Raw genomic sequence first — 20058 nt, 5'->3', positions numbered from 1 at the left:
GGTGCTATTTCCACTCAAATCTTCAAAATGTCATATCTCTGGTTCTGCTGATTGGATTTTTCTCATTTTGGTCTTGTTTTATTTATTAATAATTACAATATTGTTTCATCTAGTATGGGATCCTTTTAGTTAGTGTCTGGCAGGGATTGTGGTTGCTGCTTGAGTAGGGTTTCACCCCCACTCAACTCAGTAACCCAATTTCTTACACTATGTTTGCCAAGGAGGCACTGTACCATCAGAACCATGAAAATGCCGGTTTCTACATCGGTAAGCTGGCTAAAATATTAGCGCTTGCTCCCCTCCCTTTTTCTTTTGTGGAACAAGTGGGCTTCCTGGAATTTGGGGAGGTACTCTGCCAAAAATGGAAGGTTCCCAGTTGTAGCTATTTTGCCTGAGTGGCTGTGCCAGCACTGCGTTATGAAGTTCTGCAAATAGTTGCCAAAGCTATGAAGCAGAGCACCGGTCCGTCCATCCACATCATGATGGACATGTGGACTAGTTGTCAAGCGATAGATTACATGTGCATCACTGCACACTGGGTTTCTTCGAGGAAGTTAGGTAGTGGTTAGCTGCTGGTCTCACATCAGGTGATTCGGTAGCATGCAACAGCTGCATTATTTGCCATGGAGAAATTGCATTAAAAAAACCAACTTTTTGGAAAGTTTACAACCAGGGTCTATGAATGGCTTAAACCCCGAGGCCTCACACGTGGTTTTGTTGTCACTGACAAAGGCAGTAATATAGTTAAAGCCATGGCTGGTGGTGGATATTTCAGAGTCCTGTGTTTTGCATATTGCATCAATCTAACTGTGTAGGACTTTCTCAAAAAAGAAGAGATAGTCAGCATCATACTGGTCACCTGCTAAATAATATGCTCTCTTTTTAGTCATTCATCGAAGGCCTAGACGCTTGAGCATCCTTTAGTGTACTATGAAAATACCTGGAAAAGGCCTCATTCAGGAGCTGCTGATACGTTGGAGCTCACCCTACTACATGCCAAAATACTTGCTTGAGCAGTACAAATACATCAATGTATATGTAATTCAAAAGAGAGGAGATACAACTGCCAAAGCAATGACAATGGAGGTGAATACATGGGGGCTACTGGAGTGCCTGTTTCAAATGCTACTGCCTTTTAAGGTTATGACACAGGAAGTCAGCAAAGAAGATAGTACCATGAGCTAAGCAACCCCATTGTTGCATCTGGTACAGGAGCAGTTTAAAAAAGGTGGAACACACGTTCACCAGTCTCAATGAAGAAGCAGCTTCTTTGGTGGATAGCTTAATCCTTCGCTTGAACACTAATCAGAGGCTGCAAAAATAGAAGACTACTTATGTGCCAGTATACTGGACACGCGATACAAAAAATTACTGGCCACTTTCATTCCTTTTACTGAAATGGATGTCTGAATTTATAAGACTTGGATCATCAGTAATCTGATCTAGAAGAAGAACAACAGCAAATAGGAGGCGTGAGCAGAAGTTCACGAAGTGCAGCCTTCAACCTTCAAACAGGGCGGTGCTGTAGATGGCAGTCTCTGCAGCAGCTCCAGCACCATCGCAGCTACTCCAAAACCCACAGCAAATAGTTTCCAGTCTACTTCTGCAATGCGTTTGTTTAATTAAGCATGGCTTAAGTGAAGTGCAGAGGCACTGGTGCAACAAGTGGCAGCACTAATGACAATTCAGAAGATGGAACAGGACTGCATGGATGACCCAACAGAGGTGTACCTGGACCAAACCCATTGATCTATTGGCATGGCAACAGAGCATAGTAGCCCGAGCCCAATAGGCTTGCAATAAAGTGTCTTGCAAGTCCGGTAGCCAGTTGTTATAAATAATATTTGTTAGACCTGGCACCATTGGCCTGGGTCTCCCTTCCATTTTTTTTGCTGTTGCCTCCTGTATTTGTGCTATGTGTTTTGCTGGTCTAGATGCTTTGGGCACTGTGCCACTACTATTCAGTTCCACAGTGCAAGTGCTCCCTATTGTAAAGTATTGTATTGGATTAGTGACTCCATGATTGGCTCATTTGATTTACTTGTCAGACCCTAGTAAGGTGCACCAAGTGTGCAAAGGGCTTATAAATCAAAATTCTGCTGGTGGACGTGCAGCACGTGTTGTACCACCCACAGAAGCAGCTTGTTGAATGTGACTCAGGCCTGCTATTGCAGAGCCTGTGTGCAGCCTGGGGCTGCTATGTCGACTTGGCAAGTGCACCCACTTGCCAGTCCCTAAACCTTCCCTTTTCTACATTGTAGTCTCCCCTACAGTAGGCCCAAGGGCAGGGTATATTGTATGTAAAAGGTAGGACATCAGGTGAATTGCAGCCAATTTTGTTTTTCACTATTGCAAGGCTACCTGTTCCCATAGGCCAGAATGGGCAGTTTGATTTACTATTTATTATTTATTAAGGAGTTTTACAAAGCGCTAGCCTGACCCGAGGGTATCGGAGAGCTTCACAACAGTATTTTGAGCCAGATTCATACAAGAAAGCACTATTCTACAGATAGGTTTGGAAAGTCCAAGTGTGCTGAGCAGCATTGAGGTAGTCTGTGAGTCCTGATATAACCTCATAGAATGCCCGTTGTCTTGGGGGTGAACCACTCAGGTGGGGGGTAGGAGCAGTTGAGGGTCAAATAACAGGGAGGAGGTAAACATATCATAATCCTAACTGACTCAGGGAACTAGGTAGAAATTCGCGTTTAGTATTCCTTAACTCAGAATGATAAAATACATCTTTTAGTGAAGTTGGTTTTAACATTCTGTGTTTGAAAATACCACTTTTAGAAGGTAGGTATTTTCTTGCTTAACTGACCAAGCCTGCCTCTGCTAGGTTGTGTATTCCTTGTCTGGAGGTTGAATGACAGGGCTGGGGAATTCCAGGAGACAGGGTGAGGCAGCCCAGTGGTGAATAGAGAGATCTGCATCTAGATGGGAGGGAGGAGTTGCACCTGGGACCTGAATAGGGCTGTGCCTGCCTTCCACAATGCTGGTTCCACCTCCTGTTGTGCGTCTGATGACCCTGGCCCACACTGTCAAAGGAAAGAAGGAGTCCTGTAAACAAAGTACTCCAGGACTACACAGAACTGGTTTGGACTAGGTACAGACACTCTCTGCCTTCAGAGACAAAGGATTTTGGTGTATAAAAGGGGGGACCCAGACCCCAGAACTTTAGATCACTTCTGGGAATCAAGATGACCCTTTGCCAAGGAGAAGAACCAAGGAAGCTGAAGGAGGAGACTGCCTCTGTGCTGTGCTTTTGGGGTTGGCTTGTAGTGGTTACTTTATTTGCTAAGGAAAGGAGAAAAGAACTTTGTGTGTACTTTTGCAATCTTGAAGAAGAATCTCCAAGGGTTTGAACTGAGCTTGCCTCCCTCCTGAGGTCTCAGGGATACAAGACTTCACCACCAGCTCCCCTGAATTCCCTTGCTGTGGAATTCTGCCTGCAGAGAGGTGTCTACTGTTGTTTGGGCCCTCTGAGAAGACTGCGAGTCACTGGGAGCTGGAAGCGCAACGCAACAAGGAGAAGCGTGTCACCGCCGCAGCAGGTGCTGTTGCATCGCTGAAGAGGCGTGCCACTGCTGCAGCTGTTCGCCGTCGCATCATCGACAAAGCGTGTCGCATCACCAGGGCATCACCGGAGAAGCGTGTCGTAGGGCCTGTCATGGCTCAGAAGTTACCGAGTTTGCCGCACGCCCATTGGGCGTCCACGCATCGCATCCAACATTGTCGCATCACATCAAGATGCCATTTTCTCGCATCGCACTGGATCATCGCATCACATCAAGGTGCCATCTTGTCGCATCGCACCAGATCTCAGCAAGAAACCAACGCATCACCTCCTCTTCGGTAAGGAACCGACGCATCACCTCGCCTGCACTGCAGTAAGGAACCGACGCGTCACCTCCCCCGAAGCAAGGAACCGACGCATCACCTTCCCTGCGACCCTTTTGTTTGTATTGCGTGACGCATCCAAGGTACTTTGAGAGTAAAGTGTCGCATTTACCAGCTACATTGAACTAAGCTATTTCTACCAAAGTCTATTTTTGATTACAGTATTGTGGATTTTTGTCATTTGGTCTTGTGTTAAGTCTAGTAAAGATTATTTATTTTTCTAAACTGGTGTTGTGTCCATTTGTAGTGTTTTCACTATATTGCTGTATATGTTCACAAATGCTTTACACACTGCCTCTGAGATAAGCCTGTCTTCTCGTGCCAAGCTACCAAGGAGGTGAGCAGGGTTTATTTTAGAAGTGTACCCCCTTAACTGACCAAGCCTGCCTCTGCTAGGTTGTGTATTCCTTGTCTGGAGGTTGAATGACAGGGCTGGGGAATTCCAGGAGACAGGGTGAGGCAGCCCAGTGGTGAATAGAGAGATCTGCATCTAGATGGGAGGGAGGAGTTGCACCTGGGACCTGAATAGGGCTGTGCCTGCCTTCCACAATGCTGGCTCCACCTCCTGTTGTGCGTCTGATGACCCTGGCCCACACTGTCAAAGGAAAGAAGGAGTCCTGTAAACAAAGTACTCCAGGACTACACAGAACTGGTTTGGACTAGGTACAGACACTCTCTGCCTTCAGAGACAAAGGATTTTGGTGTATAAAAGGGGGGACCCAGACCCCAGAACTTTAGATCACTTCTGGGAATCAAGATGACCCTTTGCCAAGGAGAAGAACCAAGGAAGCTGAAGGAGGAGACTGCCTCTGTGCTGTGCTTTTGGGGTTGGCTTGTAGTGGTTACTTTATTTGCTAAGGAAAGGAGAAAAGAACTTTGTGTGTACTTTTGCAATCTTGAAGAAGAATCTCCAAGGGTTTGAACTGAGCTTGCCTCCCTCCTGAGGTCTCAGGGATACAAGACTTCACCACCAGCTCCCCTGAATTCCCTTGCTGTGGAATTCTGCCTGCAGAGAGGTGTCTACTGTTGTTTGGGCCCTCTGAGAAGACTGCGAGTCACTGGGAGCTGGAAGCGCAACGCAACAAGGAGAAGCGTGTCACCGCCGCAGCAGGTGCTGTTGCATCGCTGAAGAGGCGTGCCACTGCTGCAGCTGTTCGCCGTCGCATCATCGACAAAGCGTGTCGCATCACCAGGGCATCACCGGAGAAGCGTGTCGTAGGGCCTGTCATGGCTCAGAAGTTACCGAGTTTGCCGCACGCCCATTGGGCGTCCACGCATCGCATCCAACATTGTCGCATCACATCAAGATGCCATTTTCTCGCATCGCACTGGATCATCGCATCACATCAAGGTGCCATCTTGTCGCATCGCACCAGATCTCAGCAAGAAACCAACGCATCACCTCCTCTTCGGTAAGGAACCGACGCATCACCTCGCCTGCACTGCAGTAAGGAACCGACGCGTCACCTCCCCCGAAGCAAGGAACCGACGCATCACCTTCCCTGCGACCCTTTTGTTTGTATTGCGTGACGCATCCAAGGTACTTTGAGAGTAAAGTGTCGCATTTACCAGCTACATTGAACTAAGCTATTTCTACCAAAGTCTATTTTTGATTACAGTATTGTGGATTTTTGTCATTTGGTCTTGTGTTAAGTCTAGTAAAGATTATTTATTTTTCTAAACTGGTGTTGTGTCCATTTGTAGTGTTTTCACTATATTGCTGTATATGTTCACAAATGCTTTACACACTGCCTCTGAGATAAGCCTGTCTTCTCGTGCCAAGCTACCAAGGAGGTGAGCAGGGTTTATTTTAGAAGTGTACCCCCTTACACTGACTAGACGCACGGGTCCCTATTTGGTCAGAGATACCTACATCTGCCAACTAGAGACCCCCAGTTCTAACAATATTGCATTTATTCCCTTTCCTGTTTAACCTAAGAAAGGAGAAATGTTGTCAATAAATTGGCAGTGATTTCCTTCCCTGCTCCCCTGTTTTCCCCCCGTAGATTAGTTGTTGGAACATTTCTAGATCTGGAGGCTGATTTAAAATGTTATGATGTAATAAAACATGAGAGCTAAGGGTAGTTGAGAATGAACTGTTGTAAAACGTAATTGGAGGCACATCACATATGAATAAACTTCATGTTACCTGGGTAAGGGAGTGTAATCCTCAGCCGCTCCCTTTGAGGACTGGAGAGAGGCATAGCCTCAGCGGTGAGAGAGTGTCATGAGAGGTAGGTGAGAGAAGTAGGATCCAGTAGAAGTCGGTGGCACAAAATTCTACTTCCTCTTTGAGCAAACTGGAAAATATAGTATCATATTGCTTTCTTGGCTCTCCTATGGTGCTGACTACCCTGATTACCCTATGTAGTATTATAACGCTTTCTTGGATCGCCTACAGTGCTGATTACACTGATTATCCTGTCAGAGTTCTGATCAAGCTGACCCTGATACTTATTCCTGAGGTAAACTCATTCAACTTCTGACTAATCTCTAAGTCACTAACTCAGAGTTAGATACTTACCTCCTTTGATAGTGACAGATTGAGAGCTTACCAGTGTAGTTACAGGTTACTCGAGTGAATGCACAAGCTATTTAAATTATAATAATATTTTCATGTCACGTGGGGCTCAGAGTCATATAAGTTAACAGCGACAGACAGGAGGTATAGTGGCAAGTTGTAGTTACGGTTGGTTAGCGAGCTGAAAAGAGTGTGTAACGAGGTCCGCACATAATTATTTGGAGGTGGTGAATAACTTGTAAATGAAAGTTATAACTATAACTTTAGAATCTTTAAAGTTTGTGTAGCTTAAACTTGGTTTGTATAAGGAAAATACGTTTTCGTAAATATCACTGAGCTTTAACTGATGTTTTTTTTCATTGAATTTCCTTGTTCAATTTTGTTTTCAGCAAAAATGTGTTTCAAATCATTGAGTCCAACGTCGCAAGTAGAGTGTTGTTATGTGGAGTGTCGTACAGTACAGTGGAGGAGAGTCTTGTAAAGTCTATTGCCATAGGCTGGAGTACTGTAGATTGAAATCAAGTGGAGTAGAGTAGAGTTTAGTATTGTATCATACATTGTAGTAAAGTTTTATATAGTGTTTGGGCATGGTGTCTCATATATTGGAGGCAAGTGTCGTCAACGAGAGCAGCAAGTTGTACAGTCGAATGGCATGTTAAAAAGTAAAGTAGGGTGTCGTAGACTGTCATAGAGTGGAGTAGAGGGTGTTAGAGTGGAACAGGGTGAAGCAGAGTGTCAGAGAGTAGAGTATCATCAAGTGGAGTGTTGTAGAGTACAACGGAGAAGAGCACTGTGTCATATAATAGAGTGGTGTATCATAGAGAGAAGTTGAGTAGCGTGTCGTCAAGTGTCATACAGTGTAACACAGTGGCGTAGAATGGAAGGTCATAGAGTGGCACAGAGTGAAGTACAGTGTTGTAGAGTGGAGCAGCATACAAAGGAGTAGAGTGTTGGATAGTGGAGCGGTGAAGAGCGTGGTATAGTTCAGTGACAGAGAGTGGGATAAAGGGTAGTAGAGTGGAGTATAGTGGAGTACACTGGGGTGGGGTAGTGTAGAGTGGAGTATCGTGTCATAGAATGGAGTGGCATGTCGTACATTATAGTGGCCAGCAGAGAGGAGTGGCTTAGGATGCAGTCGAGTGAAGTGTCATAAATTGGAGTACCATGTTGTGCAGCAGAGTGTAGTTTAGTGTTGTATGGTATTGGAAAGTTATGTAGACTATTGTAAAGCAGAGTGGCATATAATTTAGTTGATTTTTGAAAAGTGGAGTAGTTTACAGTGCAGTGTTGTGGAGTGTGGTACAGTGGATTGGCATACGGTGTAGAGGCGAGTGGCACACAGTAATGTAGCGGAGTAGAGTGGAGTTCTGTGTCAGAGTAGAGTGGAGTAAAGTGGGATGCAGTGGCATATAATGAGTTGTGTACAGTGTTGTATAGTAGACGAGTACCGTAGAATAGAGTAGGTTGTGTGATGGAACCACGCATGTGTTTACCACGCATGCCGGTTCCATGCGGTCTCAACCTCGCATATGCCTTTACAATGCATGCCTTTACAACAAAATATGCATTGTTAAGGTATGAATTGTAAAGACATATCCCTGGTTAAGACTTGACAAGTAGGTTTTACCCCCAACCCCTGCCCCCATCCTGAATCCAAAAACGAAACCCCTTCCTCCTGAAAACCAGCCCCCTTCCATCCAAGTCCTACAAACATCCCTGCCCCATCCTAAAAACTACTCTGCCTTCCCCTTAGCCCTAAGCACTACCCCAATCCCTGTGCCGTAAAACAGCCCCACAAGCCCCTGCCCTGATACCTAAAACTACCCCCTTTCTCCTAAAAGAAACCTCTACCCTCCAGCCCTAAAAACCTTCCTACCGCTCCTAAACCCTAAAACTACCTCGCTCTCCCCTAAGCCCTAAAAACTACCCAAACCCGAGCACTAAAAACATCTCCGACCCCTCCCCAGCACTGAAAACAATGCCTACCCTGCCAGATCTGAAAACTATCCTGACCCCCAGGCCTGAAAACTACTCTGACCTGCCCGTCCCGGAAATCTACCCAATCTAATCGAGCCCTGAAAACTACCCAAACCCCCCCAGAGCCCTGAAACTACCCCAATCCCCCCAGAGCCCTGAAAACTACCCCTATCCCCCAGCCCTGAAAAAGTACCCGACCTCCCAGCTCCAAAAACTATCCCTTCAACCCATACAAACTACCCCCACGCCCCCAATACCCAGCCCCACTTACCTCACTGCATCTTCTGGCTCTCCTGATCCTTCCTGCTTCTGCCCAGCAGCAGCTTGACCTCCCACTGCCTTAACCATGCATATGCGTGGTTAACACAAATGGGTGGTTAAGGCAAGCGTGGTAGCGCTTGCATTGTCAGAACACGCGTGGCTGAGCCCGCGTTATTCCGACTATTACCCAGTGGAGTGTTGTACAGTGGAATACAATATAGTATAGTGTTGTACAATGGAATGAAGGGGTATAGGCAGGAATAAAGTGTAGAAGAGTGGCATACAGTGTATTAGACTGTTGTAGAGTCAAGTTGCATAGAGTACAGTAGTGTGTGAAACAGTGAAGCTGCGTAGAGTTTATTCTTGTATAGTAACGTAGAGGGCGGTATATTCTCATAATAGAGTGTATTGGTGTGTCGTAGAGTAGAGTTGCATGGAGTGAAGTGTACTGGTGCAGCATAGATAGTAAACTGTTATAAATTGGAGTGGGTTCTCATACATTAGAGTGGAGTGCTGTGTTATATAAAAAGGTGTCATACAGTGGAATAGAGTGTTGTTCATTGGAGTGTACAGGCATAGAGTGGAGTATAGTTTGACAGTGGAGTGTATGGGATAGAGTGGAGTAGAATTTCATAGAGTGCCATGAAGTATGGTAGACTTCTATAGAGTGGGCTTATAAAGAGTAAAGGAGAGTCTCTTACAATTTAGTGACATAGAGCTGAGTGGCATACACTGTAGTGGCGTAAAGCGGATTACTGTAAAGTGGAGAAGCATACAGTTGAATAACGTACAGTAGAATACTGTACAGCGAAGTGCAGAAAAGTGGAGTGGCATAGAGTGGAATAGCATAGAGTGTTTGGCGTAGAGTGGAGTAGGGTACAGTGGATTCATGTAGAGTTGGATGGCATACATTTAAATGACATAGTGTAGCATCGAGGAAACATATAATTTGGAGTAGCGTTTCATATAGTAGGGTGAAGTGCTGTGTCGTAAAGTGTTGCAAACTGTCATAGAGTGGAGTAGAGTGTTGTACAGTAGAGTGTACAGGCATAGAGTCGAGTGCAAATTTGGACAGTGGAGTGTATGGGGAGAGAGTGTGTCATGCGTTTTCTGCATGGCCCGTTGTGGTTTTCCTTATGTTGGCCTAGGTGTGCACGTTGTAGGCCGCATTTATTTTTTCACACGTTGCTATGTAGACACGTTTGCTTTATGTCACATTGTACTTACACATGGAACCTGCATTTGTTTCCGTGTTCTGTTCTTTTTCTGGGATTTAGTCTGAACATGCTAGACAAGGTCAAACAACAATCCTCTTGTTATTCTCTCTGGTCAGACACTAACACATAATAAAGCAACAAAAGAGGGTCCCTGAGACCATAACTGTTTCTGGAGGGAACTAACCAGGGAAAAACACAACATTAATCAAAGTGAGCAATGTTCCACACTGAATATTTATAACAATAGGTAATATATATCAAATATATGCCCCACAACACTTTTATTTTTCAGTTAATTTATTATCAAAAATAAACGTATCTTTCTTATTTATTTTTTATTTGTTTTATCAAAATTTGTTCTAAAAGACACACTTGTACATATAATAAACAATCCACATAATAGTCTGTAAAGCGAAGAAGAGCCCTAAATCCATCCTAGAAGAACATTCAATAGTTGTACATGTCTTCAAAGTAACAGACATACAAATCATGTGAAGAAACACTACAATAAAATCCACATCATCAATAGACATATACATAACACAAAAAGATCACAAAATAAATACAAAGGATTACAAAAAACGGGAAGGAGGGGTGTGTGCGCTGATGTGCGTTTCGGAAGTACCATGTACTTAGAAATCCTTCATCAGGGCGCAAGGTTCACCATTATTGGGAAGTGGTCAAAAGAGGCCATCTGCAATAATGGTACTTTATCCAATTATAGTAAAACAGCAGGGCTCTGAACAATGAAAGTCAAGTGTCTTTGGGGGCAAGCAAACAATGAATAAACAAATATTTATGCACATTAGACAATGCTAAATATGTGGAGCAAGATCACTATGCCAGATACCGATATGCGAAATATGTGCAATCCAATAAAAGGAGACCATCACCTAGAGAATAAAAAATTGTGATGCCAGTGAACCCAAAAAGTGTTGAATATATAGACAGATAAGAAAAAGTCAGAGAATCAAGATGTAGTCACAAAGTATAGTCACGAGGAATCACTCTAGAATGGAGAGTGAGGGAACCCATATATACATACTGTCAATGCAATTCCTGGTCCGACTTGAATCAAGCTGCTAAGGATGGTAGTGAATCGTCACTTAAAAGGATCTAACCCCAGGAAATGTGATATAGTGGCTAAAGTTCCTGCAAACATAATGATAAGGACATTACTTCTCTGTCAAGGTTCCTATCTATTGACAGATCCTAACGGTAGTACATACATAGAGATGGTGCACCTGAGATTCAAAGAGGGGGAACCAGACCTCACGCAGTCCTGAAAGTGATGCAATGGGTATATCGGGAATGAAAAGTGATCACAGCAGGGTAGGTGATACTGAAAGACAACAGATGGAATATTTAGAAATTAGCCTTCCCCAGTACTCTGCCTACAATCAAGTGAGGTCAATAACGTGGGCAGACTTACTTATTTATCAAGAAGGTGTATGACTGTCGATAGTCCTCGTAGTTTCGGAAGAAAAAGTACATCCTTACCTGGGGAACTAATACTATAATACAACTAGAGACCAGACCCAACAAGGAGATTACCAACACTGGTCAAATAGAAAAATACTCACGTTTTCAGACACGTCGGAATCTGATAGTGAAGGAGGCCCCAGTTCTTTTGAGGGATATGGGAACAAGAGAGCGCCCTTTGATGGCCCCATGAGAAATATCCATTTTTTAGAGAACCGCCGAGGAACCACATGAGTGAGGTTCAGGGCCCAAGAGAAGAGTTGATACTAACAGACAGAGAATCCGCCTCAGTATCTACAAACAAGGCGGAACCAATATTGGAGAGAGTAACCATGTTGGCTCATACTGACCCCATTCTCATCTTCAACCTGTCCAAAAGAGCTTTGGACGAACCGACTATGAACCTATTAGCACGTGGATTATTCTTAGTGCCCAGTACTAATCCTAATTCATTCGAATTTAGTAAAGATATTCATTCTTTCTTCCGTAAGATTAGATTAAATAAATTCTTTGAAAATCACAACACCTCGACTAATACAAATAGGACAGGATTTCGCCCTACTTCCATATTTACACCCACATTGGAACAAGTAGGACCTGACGTGGGCATTTTTGAAAGGGTGGTGTACTCTAAAATCCAAAACATGATGAAATCTGTCCCGAAACCGACTTACAATTGAAACTATGATGAATATCAAGCGCTCAAAAAGTTATCCTCTGACAATAACGTTACCATCAAACGCAGTGACAAGAGGGGTGGTATTGTAGTCCTGGATAGTGTGGAATACAAAGGACAGATACAACTCATGTTAGATGCCCCTGAACATTACCTCTGCATCAACACTTACCTTGAACAAAGAATCAAGACAGAGATTCTTGACATCACCCAGAGAGCCCTTGAGAGATGCTCCATATGCACGCAGGAGTTTGAATATCTAAATAGACCTTTTTATAAGATTCCGGTCCTCTATGGGGTTCCAAAAACTCATAAATACATCACCAAGCCTCAATTTAGGCCTATTGAATCCACCATAGGCTCGCTAACGGAACCACTGTCTAAATATGTGGACATATTCCTCCTACCATTGGTCCTTGACCTACCGGCCTATATTAGAGACACTGGCCATCTCATTGGAAAAATAGAGGCTATCAGCTTTAACCCGCTTACTGATATATTAGTCTCGATGGACATCGAGGCTTTATACACAAATATCTCCCAAAGAGGAGCTTTGGAGGTGGTTAAGAACGAATTGGAAAGAAACAATAGCCAGGATGACAATTTGTTTATTCTTGAATGCCTTGCAATAGTTCTACAGGATAACTATTTTGAGTTTGACAAATCTATATTCAAACAAGTCCAAGGGGTCAGCATGGGTGCTGCCTGTGCACCCAATGTTGCCAATATCGTTATGGGTTCCTTTGAGGACAGAATATGTTTCATTGGCATAGAGTTATCGATTATATTTTTTTTATTTGGAAGGGTCCGGAAGAACAATTGACTGAGTTTTTGTTATGGATCAACCTGTGTGACCCCCCATTTGAAATTTAGTCCTATTATGAGTAGATCTAAGATTGAATTCCTGGATGTCTGGAGTCAGGTGGTGAACCAGACCATTGAAGTTTCTCTATTCACTAAACCAACTGCACGCAATACACTCCTTCAATATGAGAGCTACCACCCGCGGAGACAGAAGAATAGTATACCATTCCGCCAATTATTGCGGCTCCGCAGAAATTGGACTACCATTCAGAATTTTGACCTACATGCTGAACAACTTAAAATCAAACTTCTAAATAGAGGTTACCCTCATAGACTGATCAGAGAGTCCTACAAGAGGGTCAAATATTACAACAGAGAGGCCCTTTTCAGTCAAATAATAAGAAGGATGACACTAAGTTGGTAGTTGTCACTACTCATTCTAATTTCAATGAAAAATTATGCCAGATTATCAATTCTCAATGGCATATCCTTAATTCTGACAATTCTTCCCAGGCTTTACCGAAACCTCTTTTTGCAGTCCGACGGAATAAAAACTTTAGGAATTCCCTGGTCACATCTACGGCCCCACTTAGTAGAACATCCAGCCAAAGATACATAGTGGGGTCTAACCCTATCTGTAGTACACACAGATGTGGCAATTGCCAAGCCTGTGATTTCTCCTTGGTTACATCAGAACTTGAGTGGGGAAAGAAAAAATTCCTTTTCAACTAAATGACTAACTGTCGAACTGCAAATGTGATATACCTCATTCACTGTCCGTGCAAAAGGGCTATGTTGGTGAAACCAGCAGATAATTCAGAGTGAGGTTCAGTGAACATAAATCCTCCATTCGAAACAAACGGACTGGTGATCCTTTGGTCACTCTTTGGTATGAAGAACAACATTCAGTACAGGACCTCAAATGGCTAATTTTGGAACGTATCCATTGTCCCAAGAATGGTAATGTGGATGCACTGAGGCGAAAAAGAGAAGTATTCTGGATCTACAACCTAGAAACGGCCACTGTTGGTCTGAATGAATCTCTACCTTGTGAGAATGCAATAATGTGCGAAACTTATTAGGTTGTTCTAGGTGGTCATTTTTCTGCCTTGATCCTATTATATACCCTTGTAAGGACCATGTGTTTAGGATGTCTTTAATTTGGTACATTATTGTAGTACCATTCTCATCATTATCTCTTTCATTCACCCTACGGTGCACATATTCATCAATCTGAGGAGCTTCTGGTACATACATGAGCCATGTCCTGAAGCATTAGGTAAGTGGATTTGATCCAGTGTTCGAATGAGATCAATATTTCTTTTGGCTGGTTCACAACATATATGCCCTTATCCATATTACGGATATCACCCTTATTGGGATGCTTCTCCTAGATTAAAAATCCATAGGCCTTCTCTGTAATGTTAAGAGCAAGGTACTCATTTATTGCTTTGGCAGCTGCTTATTAGTACACCTGCCAAAGGAGCCGTCTAGTTTCCTTGAACTTAGCCAGAATTAGACTATCATCTCTTTATTAGTCAGATTTACTCCTTTGCAATATGGCCGCCGTTCCAGCCTATCATGCTCAGGTTGGCGGTTCAGTAAAATTGTCACGTTTATCGATATCCCATCATAATTTCGGGCTCTGTTAAAATTCTTGCCCGGTTTATCCATTTTTCTCATGTTTCACTTTCCTTATGGTTTATGAGGAAATCTACTATAGCTCTTACTTGCTGCCATTAGAGTTATCTCCAGTACTATTCTCATGTCATTTCAATATGGACGATGTTTTCTGTTCCTATTTTACATTGCCGCTGTATTACTTTATTACACTCCGGCTTGGTGTATTAGTCTATTCTCACCAATTTTTTTCAGTTCTTGCCTGCTTTCCTTATGGTTACGAGCCCAGTCACTTATTTTATTTCTATTTATTGTTGTCTACCTTGCTATCCCCGGACCTTGGTCCCCGGTCATTCCAATATGACGGATGTTTCAGCTCCCACATTACATGGCCGCCGCTTTATTTTATTTTATCACACTCGGGCTTGGCGTATTAGTAAACTCCCTCCTACCTTTTTCAGATCTTGCCCGCTTTTCTTATGGTTACGAGCCTAGCTAATTATTTAATTTTAGTCCACCTTGCTATCCCCGGACCACTTCCCATTTGTTTACCATTTCAATACGGCCGACGTTTCTTCATATACCACCGATGGTTTGTTGCACTAAACCTTCAGAGCACACGGTTGCGCACTTTCATCATTGAATGTGATTGCTGACCAGATAAAAGGACCGGCTTTCTACTCCTTCATATTAGGCACAACGTCGGAGCAGCAGGGACACGGACCATGCTTCATGTACCCTATGTGAGTATACTCTGCCCCGGGAAGCTAAGGGTAGGGGGATGAGACTATTATACATGTTATAGGCCATTCCCTCATATTTGCCTGTGTGTTTTAATTTTACCTACCTACAGATTTCTGAATATCATTCTTTGACCTTATAGTCCTCCTATCAAGGCCGTGGCAATTCTATTACCCATATAACCTTTGTAAGTAATCTGTGAATTTGGGGTTATAAAGTTGACTCCCCGTACTGCTGTACATATTTCATCATAAATAAGTAAGTCTGCCCACGTTATTGACCTGACTTGATTGTAGGCAGAGTACTGGTGAAGGCTAATTTCTAAATATTCCATCTATTGTCTTTCAGTATCCCCTACCCTGCTGTGATCACTTTTCAGTCCTGATATACCCATTGCATCACTTTCAGGACTGGGTTGAGGTCTGGTTCCCCCCTCTCTGAATCTCAGGTGCACCATCTCTATGTATGTACTGCCATTAGGATCCGTTATTAGATAGAAACCCCGACAGAGAAGTAATTTCCTTATTATTATGTTTTCAGGAACTTTAGACACTATATCACATTTCCTGGGGTTCCATCCTTATAAGTGATGATTCACTTCCATCCTTAGCAGCTTGGTACTGCTCGGTCCAGGAATTGCATTGTCAGTTTGTATATATTGGTTCAATTTTTCTCCATTCTAGAGTGATTCCTTGTGACTTTACTTTGTGACTACAGCTTGATTCTCTGACTTTTTCTTATGTGTCCATATATTCCACACTTTTTGGGTTTACTGGCATTACTATTTTTCATTGTCTAGGTGATGGTCTCCTTTCTTTGGATTGCACATATTTCGCATATCGGTATCTGGCATATTGATCTTGCTCCACATATTTAGCATTGTCTAATGTACATAAATATTTGTTTATTCATTGTTTGCTTGCCCCCACAGACACTTGACTTTCATTGGTCAGAGCCCTGCTGTTTTACTATAATTGGATAAAGTACCATAAATGCAGATGACCTCTTTTGACCACTACCCAATTATGGTGAACCTTGCGCCCTGATGAAGGATTTTTAAGTACATGGTGCTTCTGCAACGTGCGTCGGCGCACACAAACCTCCTTCTTATTTTTTGTAATCCTTTGTATTTATTTTGTGATCTTTTTGTGTTATGTATATGTTATGTATATGTCTATTGATGTGTATTTTATTGTAGTGTTTCTTCACATGATTTGTATGTCTGTTACTTTGGAGACATGTACAACTATTGAATGTTCTTCTAGGATAGATTTAGGGCTCTTCTTCACTTTACACACTATTATGTGGATTGTTTATTATATGTACAAGTGTGTCTTTTAGAACACACTTTGATAAAACAAATGAAAAATAAATAAGAAAGGTATTTATATTTTTGATATCAAATTAACTGAAAATTAAAAGTGTTGTGCAGCATATATTTGTTGAGATATATTACCTATCTTTATAAATATTTAGTGGGAGACGTCGCTCACGTAGATTAATGCAGACACTAGCACCTAGACATAACACAAGAACACAGCTGCTGTTTGTGAGCACACATGTTTTGTCATATAACTGAGTACAAGAGTCAGAGAAAACACATTGAGCGAGGGTGCTGAGACGAGTTTGATGCATCAGCTGAGATGTAGAATGTCCATCTGTGATACTAAGGTACCGGATCTGCCACTAATCCAAGAGATTTTTGATATATTATCATTTAGCTTTAGTAGAAAGGGAGGAGGGTTTTAAACGAAATCTGTCTTATTACATGATAGGGCTTTTTATAGTATATAGTTCATTAGCCATGCTTACAGTATTTTTTATATAAATTTGTTTTCTAATTATAGCACGAATACTGCATTTTAGAACACAATAGTTTAAAAAAAATATTCTAAACTTCCTTCATGTCTCTTGTTTGTATTATTGCGGATGAGAACGAGTGAGAGAGCGAAAGGTGTGTCCAGTTACCGCAATCCAGAGGGGGTCGAGGGTGTTGTGTTCTGGGGTGCCTATTCAACTTTTTTCTCTGGTAATGTTAGGAGGGCAAGTGAGGCACCTTAGCTAGTCGGACTCAGGCTCATAGAACCTGAGGTAGTAGGGCAACTCAGTCCCTACATGCCAATGTTCTAAGGTCCCAAGCATAGTACTGTTCCTGAGCAGAATCCCTCCAACAAGTGGGGTAGAGTCTAGAAGGGTAGCATTGAGTGTAGTAGAGATTTGTAGAGAGGAGTTATATATGGTGGAGAAGAGTACAATAGAGTGGCATAGCATTCAGTGGAGTGGTATAACATGGAGTAGTGTAGAGTGGAAAGCGTAGACTGGAGTGGCAAATAGTGATGTGGTGTAGAGTGTAATAGCATATAGTGTAGTAGTGTACAGTGGAATGGTGTAAAGTGCAATAGCATAAAGTGCAGTAGCGTACATTGGAGTGGCGTACAGTGAAGTTGTATAGACTAGAGTGGTATGTTGTGGGGTGGGGTAGAGTTAAATATCATGAAATGGAGTGGCATACAGTAGAGTGGGGTAGAGTGGAATACCACACAGTAGAGGGGCAATGACTGAAGTTGAATATAGTGTACTTGGGTAGAATGGAGTGACGTACAGTGAAATAGGTTAGAGTGGAGTACAGTGGAGTGGCATAGAGTAGAATAGCATTGTGTGGAATAGCATGGAGTAGAATAGCGTAGAGTGGAGTGAAGTGGCATAAAGTGGAGTAAGGTAGAGTGCATTAGCATATAGTGGAGTGGCGTAGAGTGGCGTATTGTTCAATGGACTAGCGTGGAATGGAGTTGAGTAGAGTGGAGTGGTGTACAGTAGAGTGGTGTAGACTGGAATAGTGTATAGTGGAGTAGCCTACAGTGCAGTGGCATACAGTGACGTGGTGTAGACTGGAGTGGTGTACACAGGAATGGGCTAGCATGTAATAGCATAAAGTGGAGTGGATTTACATCACATCAAAATGTAGAAAATGTAATAGGTTTGGAAAGTTTTGTGGTGATACATCAAATGTTTGGAAAGTTATTAGGGAGCTAATATCCAAGGAATTTCTATCTTTGGGGATACTAACCAGAACTACAGAGTGGCAATCAGATTTACTATGATTTCTTTCTTTTTATCTATTGCATTTGTTAAGTATTTGTTTTGTTTATTGGTTCACATAATAATGTGACCAATTATTTGTCTTTTATTTGTTCATATAGTAATTCTGAAAATTTACATATGCGTTCTCTTTTGTATTTTGGGCTTCCTTTCTACTTTTAGTAGGATTGTGCGACATATGAAGTCCAAAGTGAATGAAAGACAATCATTGTTATTGTTATAAAAATTATTATTATTTTTTTCTAATGGCCAACTATCATGTCTGCCAAATAGTAGTTTGTGTGGCTCACTGCTAGGGCAATTTTTCATTTTGTTGCACAGGGCTGCATAAGAAATATAGTTTTTGTTTTGGCTTTTGGGATAGTTATATTTTGTGAGCCAGAAAGCATGCAAAGAACACTTATGTGGATTAATATGTATTCGATTTGGTATGTATTTGTTCATAGGTTTCACTTAGCATGTGACCATAAATGGGTCGTTCAGTTGTTCATCTGCAGTCTTGTTTATTTTTTTGGGCTTCCTTGTCACTTTTGGTAGCATTGTGCTTCAAGAAATCACTAAGTTGTAAAACCGTATAACTTATACTTACTCCAACTACCTGCAGTAACCAAAAGAATCATCTGTGCACCCCAATATCTAATGTTGACAAATTTCAGCAAAGTCCGACTGCCCATTTTCACGGACCCAGGCCACCCCCCACGCCGCACGGCCCCTCGCATCTGACCGAGTCTCTGCCCTCTGCTCCGCCGCTGCCGAGAGTTCGCCCCTGGTATCCGGTAACCGTGTTTTTTTGTCTTTCCCCCTCTGTACTCGGCGTGGTCTATATTTTATTTTTGCCCCTGTATTGCATTGTATTGTATTCTTAGGCGCTCCCTGCAGCCCTCTGTGCTCCCCCCGCTCCCCGCTTCCTGCCGCTGCTCCCTCGCGGCCCCGCCCCCTTTCCCTTCTGGTTCCCTTGCCCTTGCCCATTGGCCAACCCGCTCCTGCCTCCCAGCTGCGGGTGTGCGCTGGCGCGCTGAAGGCGCACCAAAGGCAAGCCTGTCTGCGCTCCGTCCGTGCCTGTACTGCGCCGAGCGCCAGAACCCCTGGACCCCGCGCCCCCCGCAACGCCAGACTGCACTACGACGCCAGCACCCTCCACGCACTGAACACCGAACAAGACCACCCCTGCTACCAGGCCACCCCGAAGCGCACCCAAGGGCCCTTCACTTGCCGGAACTGCAGATTCACCAGCATCCAACCCTCCAAACCACCAGCCAGAGAACCCAACCACCTCCGCTGCATCCTCCTCAACACCCGCTCCGCTCGCAAGCACGCCATCGAACTCTGGGACCTCCTAGACTCCATCGCCCCCTACATCGCCTTCCTGGCGGAGACCTAGCTGAGCGCCACCTCAGCACCAGACATCGCCATAGCCATCCCACAGGGCTACAAGATCTCCCGCAGAAACCGCACCAACGGAGTGGGAGGAGGAATCGCCATCATCCACAAAGACTCCATCAGAATCTCAACTAACACCGACGACGCCCTCACCACCGCCAAGCACATGCACTTCCAGATCCACACCGACCCCAACACCACCCTCAGAGGAACACTTATCTACAGACCTCCCGGACCTCGACCACAGTTCATCGACACCATCGCCGACCTCATCAGCACCCACGCCTCCATGGACTACATCCTCCTCGGGGACCTGAACTTCCACCTCGAGAACACCAACGACGGCAACTTCACCGCCCTGATCGACAACCTCGCCAACCTCG

The sequence above is a fragment of the Triturus cristatus genome, chromosome 4_2 (genome assembly GCF_964204655.1).
Source record: "Triturus cristatus chromosome 4_2, aTriCri1.1, whole genome shotgun sequence".
NCBI classification, from domain to species: domain Eukaryota; kingdom Metazoa; phylum Chordata; class Amphibia; order Caudata; family Salamandridae; genus Triturus; species Triturus cristatus.
The sequence above is the reverse complement of the archived record's forward strand: the minus strand, read 5'-3'. Positions refer to the sequence as shown.